We start from the raw sequence: 16,021 nt of genomic DNA, 5'->3' as shown, positions 1-16,021 counted from the left end.
ATAATACAGTGGTGGGGAGGGTACTGATGAGCATATAATACAGTGGGGGGAGGGTACTGATGAGCATATAATACAGTGGGGGGAGGGTACTGCTGAGCATATAATACAGTGGGGGGGAGGGTACTGCTGAGCATATAATATAGTGGGGGGAGGGTACTGATGAGCATATAATACAGTGGGGGGGAGGGTACTGATGAGCATATAATACAGTGGGGGGGGGGGAGGGTACTGATGAGCATATAATATAGTGGGGGGAGGGTACTGATGAGCATATAATATAGTGGGGGGAGGGTACTAATGAGCATATAATACAGTGGGGGGGAAGGTACTGATGAGCATATAATACAGTGGGGGGAGGGTACTAATGAGCATATAATACAGTGGGGGGGAGGGTACTGATGAGCATATAATACAGTGGGGGGAGGGTACTAATGAGCATATAATATAGTGGGGGGAGGGTACTGATGAGCATATAATATAGTGGGGGGAGGGTACTGATGAGCATATAATACAGTGGGGGGAGGGTGCTTATGAGCATATAATACAGTGGGGGAGGGTACTAATGAGCATATAATACAGGGGGGGGGTAGTGATGAGCATATAATATAGTGGGGGGGGTTACTGAGGAGTAAATAATACAGTGGGGGGTACTGAGGAGTAAATAATACAGTGGGGGGTACTGAGGAGTATATAATACAGTGGGGGGTACTGAGGAGTATATAATACAGTGTGTATGTGGGGTACTCAGGAGTATACAATATAGTGGGGGGTACTGAGGAGCAGGGGTGAACCTAGCCTTTTTTCTGCCTGAGGCGAAATATTTCGGCCCTCCAGTGTTTTGAGGGACACTGAACTGGCCCCGTGTTTGAAAAGTTTGAGGACCCCTGGGCTAGACCCATCCTTTAGCCTGGAGAATCACATGCAATGACGAAGGTACATGTGTACCGAAACGCGTAGCTCTATTTGACTCTAAAAGCTCCTTGGCTACTGATTGTAACTATTTTAGAAGATGTAAATAAAAGTTAAATTTTATATTGGACGTCTCCTGGATCCTTGGCCGGTGTGAGCGGAACTCTTACATTTTTTGCACACAGTATTATGTCGCATAGTGGCCCCTGCATACAGTATTATGTCCCACTGTGGGACAGAGCCTGGCTTAGCGTCACTGTCTCGGCAGCCCGGCACAGGAAGCAAGCGGTGGATTGGGGAGGCCCTGTGGACGCAGCGCTGCTCCAGCGGCCTCCCCTCACGCTCAGGCAGAGAGCAGGTCCTCTCCCTGTCTGCTCTCTGCCTGGTAACGCCGCTCCACCACGCCCCCTCCGCTCCACCCCCTCCTCCGGGGAGGGGGGGGGGGGGGCGCTTTCTGTCGTCCGCCTCGGGCAGCAAAAAAGGTAGGTTCACCCCTGCACTGTGGACACCCATGTACAGTTATTATACTCTTGGGTTTTTTCAGAACCCAGAGTATAATTGGAGACCGAGAGGAGATACAAACATAAAGAACAAAGTTACTTATCCATCTATGGCTCCGCTGCACTCCTCGGTGGCGTCGGCCTTCTTTAATGACGTCCGGGTCATGTGACGTCAGAGAGTGTCCAGAAGTAGACCCGAATCTGCCTGGAGCGTGGAAAGGTAAGTAACACGTTTTTTTATGTTTTCATACCATTCCTGGCCCTCCGATCATTATACTCGGGGGTCTAAAAAGACCCCCGAGAATAATAATGATGTTTGTGGGGCCCGTGGCGTCCCTTACCGATTCCGGCCTCTGCCAGGATTGATAAGTAAATAGGGAAAAAATCTTGCAGCGGTAGTTACACCACTGATGTTATGCTACATTATATTCAGAATTCCTCCTGCCAGGATCCATCCAAACCAGCTATTTGCTTGACATGGTATTAGTGATGGGTGAACCAATTCACTCTGAGGGGGTTCAAGTTGAATATCACACATTGTTCAGTTTTCATCGAAACCAAACAATTGGGGATTAGTCTTGTACGAACTAAAATGACTGCCTTGATATACATTGCTGTAAATTATTATAATTATTTTTATATATATATACAGTCCTATGAAAAAGTTTGGGCACCCCTATTAATCTTAATCATTTTTAGTTCTAAATATTTTGGTGTTTATAACAGCCATTTCAGTTTGATATATCTAATAACTGATGGACACAGTAATATTTCAGGATTGAAATGAGGTTTATTGTACTAACAGAAAATGTGCAATATGCATTAAACCAAAATTTGACCGGTGCAAAAGTATGGGCACCTCAACAGAAAAGTGACATTAATATTTAGTAGATCCTCCTTTTGCAAAGGTAACAGCCTCTAGTCGCTTCCTGTAGCTTTTAATCAGTTCCTGGATCCTGGATAAAGGTATTTTGGACAAACAATTCAAGTTCAGTTAAGTTAGATGGTCGCCGAGCATGGACAGCCCGCTTCAAATCATCCCACAGATGTTCAATGATATTCAGGTCTGGGGACTGGGATGGCCATTCCAGAACATTGTAATTGTTCCTCTGCATGAATGCCTGAGGATTTGGAGCGGTGTTTTGGATCATTGTCTTGCTGAAATATCCATCCCCGGCGTAACTTCAACTTCGTCACTGATTCTTGAACATTATTCTCAAGAATCTGCTGATACTGAGTGGAATCCATGCGACTCTCAACTTTAACAAGATTCCCGATGCCGGCATTGGCCACACAGCCCCAAAGCATGATGGAACCTCCACCAAATTTTACAGTGGGTAGCATGTGTTTTTCTTGGAATGCTGTTTCTTTTTGGACGCCATGCATAACGCCTTTTTTTATAACCAAACAACTCAATTTTTGTTTCCAAAATGAAGCTGCCTTGTCCAAATGTGCTTTTTCATACCTCAGGCAACTCTATTTGTGGCATACGTGCAGAAACGGCTTCTTTCTCATCACTCTCCCATACAGCTTCTATTTGTGCAAAGTGCGCTGTATAGTTGACCGATGCACAGTGACACCATCTGCAGCAAGATGATGCTGCAGCTCTTTGGAGGTGGTCTGTGGATTGTCCTTGACTGTTCTCACCATTCTTCTTCTCTGCCTTTCTGATATTTTTCTTGGCCTGCCACTTCTGGGCTTAACAAGAACTGTCCCTGTGGTCTTCCATTTCCTTACTATGTTCCTCACAGTGGAAACTGACAGGTTAAATCTCTGAGACAACTTTTTGTATCCTTCCTCTGAACAACTATGTTGAACAATCTTTGTTTTCAGATCATTTGAGAGTTGTTTTGAGTAGCCCATGATGCCACTCTTCAGAGGAGATTCAAATAGGAGATCAACTTGCAATTGGCCACCTTAAATACCTTTTCTTATGATTGGATACATCTGGCTATGAAGTTCAAAGCTCACTGAGGTTACAAAACCAATTTTGTGCTTCAGTAAGTTAGTAAAAAGTAGTTAGGGGAATTCAAATCAATAAAATGATAAGGGTGCCCATACTTTTGCACCGGTCAAATTTTGGTTTAATGCATATTGCACATTTTCTGTTAGTACAATAAACCTCATTTCAATCTTGAAATATTACTGTGTCCATCAGTTATTAGATATATCAAACTGAAATGGCTGTTGCAAACACCAAAATATTTAGAACAAAAAATGATTAAGATTAATAGGGGTGCCCAAACTTTTTCATAGGACTGTATATATATATATATATATATATATATATATATATATATATATATATATAAAATCTTCAGACCCCATAGTATAATAGGTGGAAGCCCAGAGGAGGTGAAAAGAAAAAAAAAAAAAAATTATACTCACCTTCCCTGACCTCTTTTGGGCCTCCTCACGGTGTCCAGCACTCTTGGTCTTGGTCTCCTTTGGTGATGTCATGCACCCAGAATCACTGCTGATTGCTTGTATTGCAACAACAACTGTGTATATGTTTATTACTGCATGAGCTTCTGTCTCTAAGGAGGCATTCACAAAATCCTGCATGTACAACTTTGTGTCTGTGCAAAAAAAAAAAAGGTCTCCAGGCGGAGAGGCTGCATATGGACACCGCGAGTTACCTTTAAAAACCCACTCAAATGATTGAGTTTTAAAGCTGCCCACCGGCAAGCTGTCCCCTGTCCAGTTTCCCCAGGTTTAGAACAGAAACCCCTTGGCGGACAACACCGGTAGGATGAACGCCCCCTAAAGATAGTGTTATGTTGTCAAAAAAGGTGGGAGGCAGAGTAGCAGAGTAGGAAGTTCCTGTTTCTGTTAATATAGTAGAACTGAAGCAAAGAGGACATGGAAGATCACAGACAAGAAGCTGAGATACTAAACTACTGAATACATTCATCCCAACCTTCTCAGATTCTGTGGGACATTCCTGGATTCAGGGTCATGTCTCGCAGTCCCGGTCAGCGGGATGTGTGTCCTGGTTTCAACTCATCTGCATCCAGAAGACGCAGATGAGTTGAATACAGTATTGAAGGAAGCAGGAGCTGTCGGCTGACAGCTCCTGGCTCAGCGCTGAGCTCCGGTTCTGGGCACGATGTGAGTGACATCATCACATTGCGCCCAGAGACGAAGCTCAGCACTGAAGCTGAGACTGCAGACAGAATGGCAGGAGATCGAGGAAAGGTGAGTATCAGTGTTTTTATGTTATAAACTTTGACAACAAATTGAGGAGGAACATTAATCTAGGGGCAGAGATGGAAGGGGAATGTTATACTGGGGATAGAGATGGAAGGGGAACATTATACTAGGGGCAGAGATGAAATGGGAACGTTATTTTGGGGGCAGAGATGGTAGGGAAACATTATACTGGGGCAGAGATGGAGCGGGACATTATACTGGGGCAGAGATGGAGAGGGGACATTATACTAGGGGCAGAGATGAAGAGGGACATTATACTGGGGCAGAGATGAAGAGGGGACATTATACTGGGGGCAGAGATGAAGAGGGGACATTATACTGGGGGCAGAGATGGAGAGGGGAAATTATACTGGGGGCAGAGATGGATGGGGATATGAAAGTGGGGGCAGAGATGGAGGGGGGATATTATACTGAGGCAGAGATGGAGGGAGGACATGAAACCGGGGGTAGAGGAAGGGGGGACATTAAACTTGGGGCAGGAAAATGAGGGACATTAAACTGGGGGCAAATGAAGGGAGGACATTAAAGGGATCCTATCATTCAATCACTTTTTTTTCTTTTTTTTTTTTTAGCTAGATTCTCTTTATTACAAGTCCTCTTACAAAATAGTTCAGTCAAAAAGACCGAAACTCATGTCATCATCAGACTCCTCAGACTCTTCCTTCTTCTCTTCCTCCTTTTTCTTCTCTTCAGCTGGAGCAGCACCGCCAGCGGCAGCAGGAGCGGGGGCTCCACCGCCAGCACGTTACAGATCAGGCTGCCAATGTTGACATTGTTGAGAGCCTTGGCGAAGAGGCTTGGCCAGAACGGCTCCACGCTGACTCCAGTCGCCTTGATCAGGGCGAGGATCCTGTCTTCCATGATTGTGATATCGTCATCATGGAGGATGAGAGCGGAGTAAATACAGGCGAGCTCAGAGACGGTGGCCATGGCTGAGATGAGTGGGCGCTCGTGTGGAGGCGGATGGCTGAGTTACACGGTGCTAGTCGCCGGATGGACACCAGGCCTTAGCTTCAGCTGAAGAACCGAGCACCTTATACTGCTGCCGTCACTAAGGCAAAGAACCACTTTTTTTTCTAACACGTCGGAATAGCCTTAAGAAAGGCTATTTGTCTCCTACCTTTCATTGTCTTCTTCGCGCCGCCATTCGCCTAATGCTGCGAGAGAACTCTCTCCAGCGCCGTCTCCTCTTCTTTTGCAGCAAAGTCTTCACCGCGTCTTCTTCCGGTGGAGGCTTGTAATTTCTAGGCCGTGGGCCACGAGGCCACGAGAAAATGGCCGCTTCCAATTATATGTAAGTCTGCTTGCCCTAGGCCTAGAAGTTACAAGCCTTATATGATGTGGGAGAATTAAGGAAGCATTGTATTGTGTTGGAGAGAGCTAAAGAGGCATCATGAAAGTGTAAAAACAATCACAAAACTGATATCCAGACCAAAGTCCATGCTTATAGTTGGAGGTGCAAGAAAAAGACAGATGGCCATGGCCTCAAAGCCCTGAAAATAGTCAAAAGTTTGGATAAAAACTTGATCAGCATCAAACCAAATAAATTAATTAATACAAAATATAACTTTTAATCTTCAGTTTAAAAAATCCATAGGTCAAATAATAGTGAAAAATGCATTTTTTCCCGATTACTAGACCTATGGATTTTTTAAAATGCAAAGTTATATTTAGGATTAAAAGTTATATTTTGTATTAATTAATTTATTTGGTTTGGTGCTGATCAATTTTTTATCCAAATGTTTGATCATCAATGTGTGTTATACAAAGGAGAGCACTAGAGATGAGCGAACACTGTTCGGAACAGCCGTTCCGAACAGCACGCTCCCATAGAAATGAATGGTCGTAGCCGGCACGCGGGGGGTTTAAGCAACGGGCCACCGGCAAAGTGTACGTGCCAGCTGCTTCCATTCATTTCTATGGGAGCGTGCTGTTCGGAACGGCTGATCCAAACAGTGTTCGCTCATCTCTAGAGAGCACTATTATTGTGCTGGAGAGCACAAAGGGAGATGGTGGGAATGATTGTGCCTAGAGGTATAGCTTAACATTAATGGGCTTGTCGCAGTGTGGTTGTCCCTCTTTGTGTCCTCTGAAAGTTAAGAGATATGATAACTGGATGCCTCTCGTGAAACCTACCCCCAACAAGGATGACAGAACCCCAAAGGGGAAACCTGTATTTGGAACTGAGTCATTCACTACATAGGTCCACAAGGAATTTTACAGTTAAAGGGGTTAATCACTTTCCAATATTGATGACCTACAGTAGCTTTATAATAGGTCTTCAATATTAGATCTATAAGGGTCTGAATCCTTGGAACCCCGCAGATCAGCTGCTCCAGGACAACACAGCTCCAGGAGGAAGTCTATGGGGCAAAGCAGCCATACATAAAGATTCTGCAACACTTTGCTCCCCAAAGAAACAGTGTGGCTGTCACAGTGCAGCAGATCCACAGGTTCCCAGCAGATCTAATATTGATGATCTAACCAAATTATGGGCCATCAATATTATAAAGTGAATAACCCCTTTAACCCCTTTACTACCCTAAGCCATCAGGGATGCTAAAATCATGAAAACTCCCTAAAAATGGCTCCAATTTTAAAAAAAATCAACCCACCATAAGTCACTGCCGAAGGTTGGAAAAAGCTAAAAGAAACCTCCTCACGCTATTGCCAAGCTGGATAAGCTGACATATTGATACTGACAAGTGGGCATATTGCCACTTGGCATCTCTTTGACCCAAGCAGATTGGGAACCATATGAGATGTTACTAAGATAGGACTCTTTTACTTGTAGTTCTGCATCTTCCAGTATTTTAACAACGAACCACATCTAATTGAGATTCAGTGCTCTCGTGGCAAGCCGATATGTTGGTTAATAAAAAAAAAAACTAAGCTAAAAAAATAAAGTTATATAAAGTGTTTTAGAAACATGTCTGTCTGTAGCTGGATCTGAAGGCTTTCGCTGCACCTCAGCTAAGTTTTACTGTCCACCGGTAGTTTAAGCTGTCAGCAGCAAAGCTTTGCTCTCATAGCTATTGTCAAAAAAGATAGCTATTATTCTGGTAGGTAGATCCCTCGAGAGGCCTTTAATGGTCCCTACTAAACTATTGCCTTTAGCAAGAAAACAGTAGCTACAAGCTCCCTCATTGTCTGTGTGTGGAAATGCCATATTGTGACATTACATTTTTTTCAGTCTCTTTTGTTTTTTCGACTAAACTTACAAGGATAAGGCCTTAATCACATCAATGTTTAAAGGTGCTCTCTATCCTATGAATGTATGCTGTGGAAATGAGCATCGGCGGCCAATGACGAAGGATTAAAGTTTTATTTTAAGTAATAATTTAGTACTTTGGTGTCTATATTTTATGTACCGCGGCATGAGAATATATGTTAAACCATTTTGCACTCATTTTTATGTTTATTTCGCTCCTAAATGGAACGACGACAGTAAAATATTAAACGCGGGCTTCAGCATCGTCTTAAATATATAATCCAGGTTATTTTCAGCCATACTGAAATGTAATTACCTATACAAGTAAGTAAGTGGGCAATTCAGAGTGTGTCGGTGGGCCCAGGCGCTGACACAATAATGGGTCAAAAAGATGCAACTGAAGTCTTTGTAGTGAATACAGATACAAAAATGGATGGGCAACACTACAAATGAAAAATGGGTGGCCGCTAGAGATGAGCGAAAAGTGAAATATTTGATATTCGTTTCGAATAGCCGCTCAATATTCGACTATTTGAACGAATGTCGAACCTCATTGTAGTCTATGGGGAAAAATGCTTTGTTTCAGGCGAAACCACAATTCGACTCAGGAGGGTCACCAAGTCCACTATGACACCTCAGCAAATGATGCCAACACCTCTGCAATGCAACTGGGACAGCAGGGGAAGCATGCCTGGGGCATCTAACAAGCCCAAGTCACAGTTTTACCCCACCATCACAGCCTATCAACTACACACTTTCCACACTCAAAAAAAACTCTATCAAAGTGGGAAAATACCTGGAAACCTTCTTTCCTCCCCAATTGAATGGACAGAAACCCAATTTTGACGCTAAAGAAAAATTACCAAGCACCTCTTTAAATCACGTCATGCCCATGACAACCACAGATGGAATAGGCAATGGGAAATCCAACAGTACCCACCCTGAACTGTCATTGTGGATGTGTGTGTGATGTGGCCCATAAGCTGAGCTACCAGCAGAGATTGAGGGCCTTTAGGTGACTTCAGCCTCTTACCAGCAGTGTTTTTGTCCCTTGCAGTGAGTAGAGCCTTGCACCAGCAGAGTGTTAGCCTCTTTAACATTGTTAGCCCCTAAAACGGTGGTTCTAGAACCATCACTCTCATTGTGTGGGATTGATGCAGTGGATTGGCGTAAGGACCCAGATATTGACCTTAATTGTGAATGGGAAATTGATAACATTTTAGCATCAAGTCCTGGGGGTAACTTTTATTTAGAGGACCGCAAAGGTGGAGAATTGGCTGAAACAACTACTACCAGTAATGGTCCTCTAATTTTGGACTCTACATTACCTCTACAGGGTTCTGATCAGGTGTTAATAGTCCAAACAACATGCTCCAGTAGTTCAGATGTAGATCAGAAACCACTTTCCCTTCCGACACCAAGCTTCATTATTATCATCCTGCTGAGATGGAGCCACTAAAGGAAACCTTGCCTTCCAAGGCATGTTCTGGAGCTGCGACTGAGCCAAATCTAAACACAGAGTCCTTTGGAACTGAACAAAATTCACCAGCAGTGTTTTTGGCCCTTAGGGTGAGTTGAGCCTTGCACCAGTGTGTGTCCCGTAACATCAGGCGGGCCCTAAGTTCTGCGCTTTGCACAAAGTTCCACTTGATTACCGACGCGTGGACAAGGGCATACGGCCAGGGACGCTACATCTCAATCACGGCACACTGGCTGAATGTAGTTGAGGCTGGGCCCGGGTCGCAAACTGTGGCGGCCTGCCTTATCTCCCCGCCCAATATTCCTGGCAGGAGTGATGAAACACCACCCTCCTCCTCCACCATTAAATCGACCCCAGCTATGAGCTGGAAACGCTGCAACACTGGTGTGGGGAGATGTCAGCAGGCCGTGCTGAAGCTCATCAGCTTGGGGGACAGACATCACACTGCCTCCGAGGTGAGGGATGCCACCCTGGATGAGACGGCAATGTGGTTTGTGCCGCTGCACCTGGGCCCAGGCATTTTTTCGTGTGTGATAATGGCCGGAACCTGGTAGTGACTCTGGAGCTTGCCAGCCTCCAACACGGTCCATGTCTGGCCCACGTTTTCAACTTATTGGTGTAACGGTCTTTAAAAACATACCACAATGTTCTCGAGCTACTGGTGAAAGTTCTGCACTTGTGCACCCACTTTGGCAAGTCTACAGTAGATGCTGCTAGCTCAGTACACTCCAGCAATGCCTAAATCTGCCTGAAGCACTGGCTGTTGTGCAAGGTCACCACATGCTTAAACCCTACATACCATATGTTAAGCAGGGTGTGTGAGCAGCAGAGACCTTTGATGGAGTTCCATATCCAAAACCCAAGGGTTCATCAAAGTCAGCCCCCTCAGTTTCTACACCATGAGTGCCCATGGGTGGCAGACTTATGTGAAATCCTATCCTATCCTTTCCATTGGACACTTTACAAACTCACTAGAACCTCTATGAAAATGGATAAATAATTTGAAAACTTCTTTCCTCTACATTAATATGGACAGAAACATAACTTTAAACCGAAAGAAACATTAGCATGCGCTCAACACAATTCCTGATATGACAACTGCGTAAAGCAGGGTGCAGGGTACAATGCAGACCAGGCCCGAGCACCAGGAATAGGTGTTACAATGGCTAGCGGATAATGCTTCCAGCTGCTTTTCCACAATTTCCTACCAATTTTGTGGTTGTGGACCCGCAACCAGTGTTTCTGGGCTTTGGTGATGATGACGAGACACAGTTGCTGTCAGGGCAAGCTGTGGTTATGTGTGGTTTGCAGTAAGGAGAGAGTGAGCAATTGGAAGAGGAGTTGGTGGACGACGAGGCCACCGACCCGACATGGACAGGGGTAATGTCTAGCGTGAAAGCAGTGTAGATGTGGAGGCAAGCTAAGCAGGAAAAAAGGTGGTTAGAGGCAGAGGCATGTCCAGGGGTTATGTCTAAGGGCAAAAGCAGTGTAGATGTAGATGCAAGTGCAGCAGCAGTGGCTAGAGGCAGAGGCATGTCCAGAGGGAGCAAGGCCAAAGATTTTCCGTGTTCTAGCCACTCGCGCAAAACTCACCCATGTTGGCTAGACTTATGCGAGATCTCTTCGTGTCTTTGAGGAGTCCACCAAGAGGGTCAGCTGTGACGACACACTCGTGAGTGTAACAATCCCGCTCTTGTGTGTGATGCGAGAATCTCTCATCGCCATCAGTGATAACACATTGTACGCTGAGGAGTCGGGAATAGGAGCAGAACCATTCCAGCAGTATAGTCAGTGCAGGGCCTAGTGTCACCAGGAGGGACAAGTATAGGCGCATGTTGCGGGAGTACCTAGAGTACAGACCTGTCCTCTTCGATTCCTCTGTGCCCTACATTTAGTGGGTCTACACGTTAGATTTGTGGCTGGAACTTGCCCTATACACCTTGGAGGTCCTTTCCTGCCCTGCCGCCAGCGTGTTATCAGAAAGGGTCTTCAGCGCAGGCGGTGACATCATCACGGATAAGCACAGCCGGTTGTCAGCTGACAGTGCTGACCGGCTGATTTTCATCAAAATGAACAGCAAATATATAGACCCATCATTTTCATGTCAGTTACATGACAAATTTAGTGCGGTTTGCACACTTTACAAGTCTAAACTTAGTACGGGCTCTGAAAAGAGCAACCTTACCACCTCTTGCTTGCGCTGTCATTTGGAAGGCAAGCCCTGGGCTCAGTGGGAGAGAGCAAACGCAGGACAATTGTTGCATTGCCGATACTGCCTCTTCCACTGTTTACAGTGCTGGTGCTGCAGTCCAGACCACCAGCCTGGACACCTACACATCTGTCTCTGACACTTTGGGGAAAGCCTCTCTGAAAGCCTACTCCTGCGCTGCAACCTTGACCACACCTGCGACCTGTAAGTGCTTCAGCACTGGGGTGTGGAGACGACAGCAGGTCATGCTGAAGCTCATCAGCTTGGCCAACAGAAAAAAAAATTCCCCCGAGGTTAGTGATGCTATCCTTGATGTGATGGCAAAGTGGTTTTCCCCGCTGCACCTGGGCCCAGACATGTTAGCATATGTGATAATGGAACCTGGTAGCAGATCTGGAGCTTGCCAGACTGAAACACGGTCCACACATGACCCACGTTTTCAACTTGTTGGTGCAAAGGTTCTTTGAAACCTATACCATTGTGCCTGATATACTGGTCAAAGTGTGGCCATTTTCATAAGTGAAAAGTAGCCTCTACTAGGCTGAAAACATTCAGAGCACACTCATCTCATCTTTGCACTGTTGGCTGACGGAGGAAGACGAAGGGGATGAAGTGGCATTTCATGTCACTGTCCCACACGAGGCTTTAGAGTGAAGTTCAGAGCATCTCATTGCTTCAGCACGGATGGTGTGAAGGGGAGGGGAAAATGTAGGAAATGGAGAGTGACCCTTCCAGTTGGGGGTAGCGAAGTCGTGCCAAGTAACACACTGGCACACATGGCTGACTTCATATTGGGTTGCTTTTCAAGAGACAAAGGCATAGTTCACATCATGGAGAGCAAACAATACTGGATTGAACAACAAATTGGATTGAGCTTATATAGTTTGACTGAATTGCTGTGTATCCCAGGTAGGTTTTGGGGGTACAGCATTAAAAAACTGGATTGAGCTTATATAGCGTGACTGAATTGCTGTGTATCACACTTAGCTTTTGGGGGGTAGACCCTTAAAAATTGGATTGAGCTGATATAGCCTGATTGTATTGCTGTGTTTCCCACTTAGCTTTGGGGGGTACAGCTGAGGAAAGCTGGATGTTGCGTATATGGACTAACTGAATTGCTGTGGATACCACTTAGCTTTGGGGGGGTACAGCATTAAAAACAGGTTTGACCATACATGGACTGAATGAACGGCTGTCTCCCACTTAGCTTTGGGGGGTGCAGCATTAAAAACAGGTTTGACCATACATGGACTGATTGAACGGCTGTCTCCCACTTAGCTTTGTGGGGTGCAGCATTAAAAACAGGTTTGACCATACATGGACTGATTGAATGGCTGTCTCCCACTTAGCTTTGGGGAAGGGGGGGGTTGCAGCATTAAAAACAGGTTTGACCATACATGGACTGAATGAACGGCTGTCTCCCACTTAACTTTGGGGAGTACAGCATGGGAAAGCTGGATGTTGCGTCTATAGACTGACTGAATTGCTGTGTATCCCACTTAGCTTTGAGGGTAGACCATTAAAAATTGGATTCAGCGTACATAGCCTGATTGAATTTCTGTGTATCCTACTTAGGTTTTGGGGGTACACACCGTGGATATCTGGATTGAGCGTACATAGCCTGACTGTATTTCTGTGTATCCTACTTAGGTTTTGGGGGTACACACCGTCAATATCTGGATTGAGCGTACATAGCCTGACTGTATTTCTGTGTAAGTCTGACGCCCATGCTCCTGTTGAGATGTGTGCTGTCATACATGTTATGTTATTTTAAATAATAAAGAAGAATTTTTCAATTTTCCACGAAACCTGGCTGGAATCAACTTCTATTTTGGATTTCCTCATTGTTAAGCTCCGAGCCGAGGGAGTGTATTCCGAGCTGAGCTTCTGAATTGGGTGGAAAAAAACTACATGTTGGAGATTGATTTGATGCTGCAAGTTGGCTGAGTATAAATTCCGTTTCCCCCATTTCCTCTATGCATGTATTTCTGTGTATCCCACTTAGGTTTTGGGGGTACACGCCAGGGATATCTGGATTGAACGTACATAGCCGGACCTAATTGCTCTGTATCCCTGTTAGGTGTTTGGGGGGACACTGCCTGGAAAGCTGGGTTGAGTGTATAGAACTGGACTGAATTGCTCTGTATCCCTGTTTTGGGGGGACAGCGCCTGCAAAGCTGGGTTGAGCGTATAGAACTGGACTGAATTGCTCTGTATCCCTGTTAGATGTTTAGGGGGACACTGCCTGCAATGCTGGGTTGAGCGTATAGAACTGGACTGAATTGCTCTGTATCCCTGTTAGATGTTTGAGGGGGACACTACCTGCAAAGCTGGGTTGATCGTATAGAGTTGGACTGAATTGCTCTGTATCCCTGTTTTTGGGGGACTCAGCCTGCAAAGCTGGGTTGAGCGTATATAATATAACTGGACTGAATTGCTCTGTATAACTGTTAGATGTTTGGGGAGACATCGCCTGCAAAGCTGGGTTGAGCGTGTATAGCTGGACTGAATTGCTCTGTATCCCTGTTTTGGGGGGACAGCGCCTGCAAAGCTGGGTTGAGCGTATAGACCTGGACTAAATTGCTCTGTATCCCTGTTAGATGTTTAGGGGGACACTGCCTGCAATGCTGGGTTGAGCGTATAGAGCTGGACTGAATTGCTCTGTATCCCTGATTTGGGGGGACACCGCCTGCAAAGCTGAGTTGAGCGTGTATAGCTGGACTGAATTGCTCTGTATCCCTGTTTTGGGGGGACACCGCCTGCAAAGCTGGGTTGAGCATATATAACTGGACTGAATTGCTCTGTATCCCTGTTAGATGTTTGGGGGGACACCGCCTGCAAAGCTGGGTTGAGCGTATAGAACTAGACTGAATTGCTCTGTATCCCTGTTTTGGGGGGACACCGCCTGCAAAGCTGAGTTAAGTGTATAGAACTGGACTGAATTGCTCTGTATCCCTGTTTTGGGGGGACACCACCTACAAAGCTGGGTTGAGCGTATATAACTGGACTGAATTGCTCTGTATTCCTGTTAGATGTTTGGGGGGACACCGCCTGAAAAGTTGAGTTGAGCGTATAGAACTGGACTGAATTGCTTTGTATCCCTGTTAGATGTTTGGGGGGGGGGACCGCCTGCAAAGCTGGGTTGAGCGTATAGAACTAAAGTGAATTGCTCTGTATCTCTGTTTTGGGGGGGCACCGCCTGCAAAGCTGAGTTGAGCGTATATAACTGGACTGAATTGCTCTGTATCCCTGTTAGATGTTTGGGGGGACACCGCCTGCAAAGCTGGGTTGAGCGTATATAATATAACTGGACTGAATTTCTCTGTATCCCTGTTAGATGTTTGGGGGGACATCGCCTGCAAAGCTGGGTTGAGCATGTATAGCTGGACTGAATTGCTCTGTATCCCTGTTTTGGGGGGGACACCCCGTGGAAAGCTCGACTCCTCTCCCTTCAGTATAACTCTGAAAAGAACTGTTGTTTTTCTTCCGTTTTTCCCTGCCTAGCTGAAGCTAATCCCTATCTAGCCCTCAGCAGCATGTCTGTCCCTATGTCTCAAAGCCGGAAAATGAAACGAAGATGGCGCCCGCTATTCTTATAAATGGGAGGTCACATGTTTTCGGCAGCCAATGGGTTTTTTCAATTTTTTTTCAATGCCTACGCTGTCGTAGTTCCTGTCCCACCTCCCCTGCACAGTCATTGGTGCAAAAAATGCATCAGGGACGGTGGGAGGGGATACGAATTTTTACTGCGTTTGTCGCATTGTGTTCTATTAGAATCAAATACCTCAAACGGCCTGATAATTGATTGAATACCTATTTGATCGAACGGCGTTCGCTCATCTCTAGTGGCAGCCAGTACAAAACGTAGACTCGAGACTACACAAAGCAGTAATGCAGTAAATTAGCTTTGGTGCAATATAGGGCATCTTTCTTGGGCTAAAATGATTATAACTTATTCAACATATGGGTGAGGACTCTCAGAAAATGGGAGTGTAATAGGGTGAAAATGGTGCAGCACAATGCACCAAAATTGGGTCATTAAATTCTGTATCAAAGTATGCCAACTAAAATGCAGTATAAATGTAGACTAGACAGTCTAAAGATAGGCCAGCATCAGTCACTGTGATAAATCTGATATATTTAAAGACTGCCTATGTTTACATTGTTCAACTACTAGTAGTAAATATACATATATATATATATATATATATATATATATATATATATATATATATATATATATACAGTCCTATGAAAAAGTTTGGGCACCCCTATTAATCTTAATCATTTTTAGTTCTAAATATTTTGGTATTTGCAACAGCCATTTCAGTTTGATATATCTAATAACTGATAGACACAGTAATATTTCAGGATTGAAATGAGGTTTATTGTACTAACAGAAAATGTGCAATATGCATTAAACCAAAATTTGACCGGTGCAAAAGTATGGGCACCTCAACAGAAAAGTGACATTAATATTTAGTAGATCCTCCTTTTGC

The 16,021-nt window shown here is 44.9% G+C and overlaps 1 pseudogene; it reads right to left on the bottom strand.

Moving 5' to 3' along the window:
• Positions 1 to 5,177: 5,177 nt before the first annotated feature.
• Positions 5,178 to 5,679, bottom strand: LOC142185168 (large ribosomal subunit protein P1 pseudogene; annotated as a pseudogene).
• Positions 5,680 to 16,021: the final 10,342 nt, after the last annotated feature.

This window comes from Leptodactylus fuscus, chromosome 11 (assembly GCF_031893055.1).
Source record: "Leptodactylus fuscus isolate aLepFus1 chromosome 11, aLepFus1.hap2, whole genome shotgun sequence".
NCBI classification, from domain to species: domain Eukaryota; kingdom Metazoa; phylum Chordata; class Amphibia; order Anura; family Leptodactylidae; genus Leptodactylus; species Leptodactylus fuscus.
The sequence above is the reverse complement of the archived record's forward strand: the minus strand, read 5'-3'. Positions and strand labels throughout refer to the sequence as shown.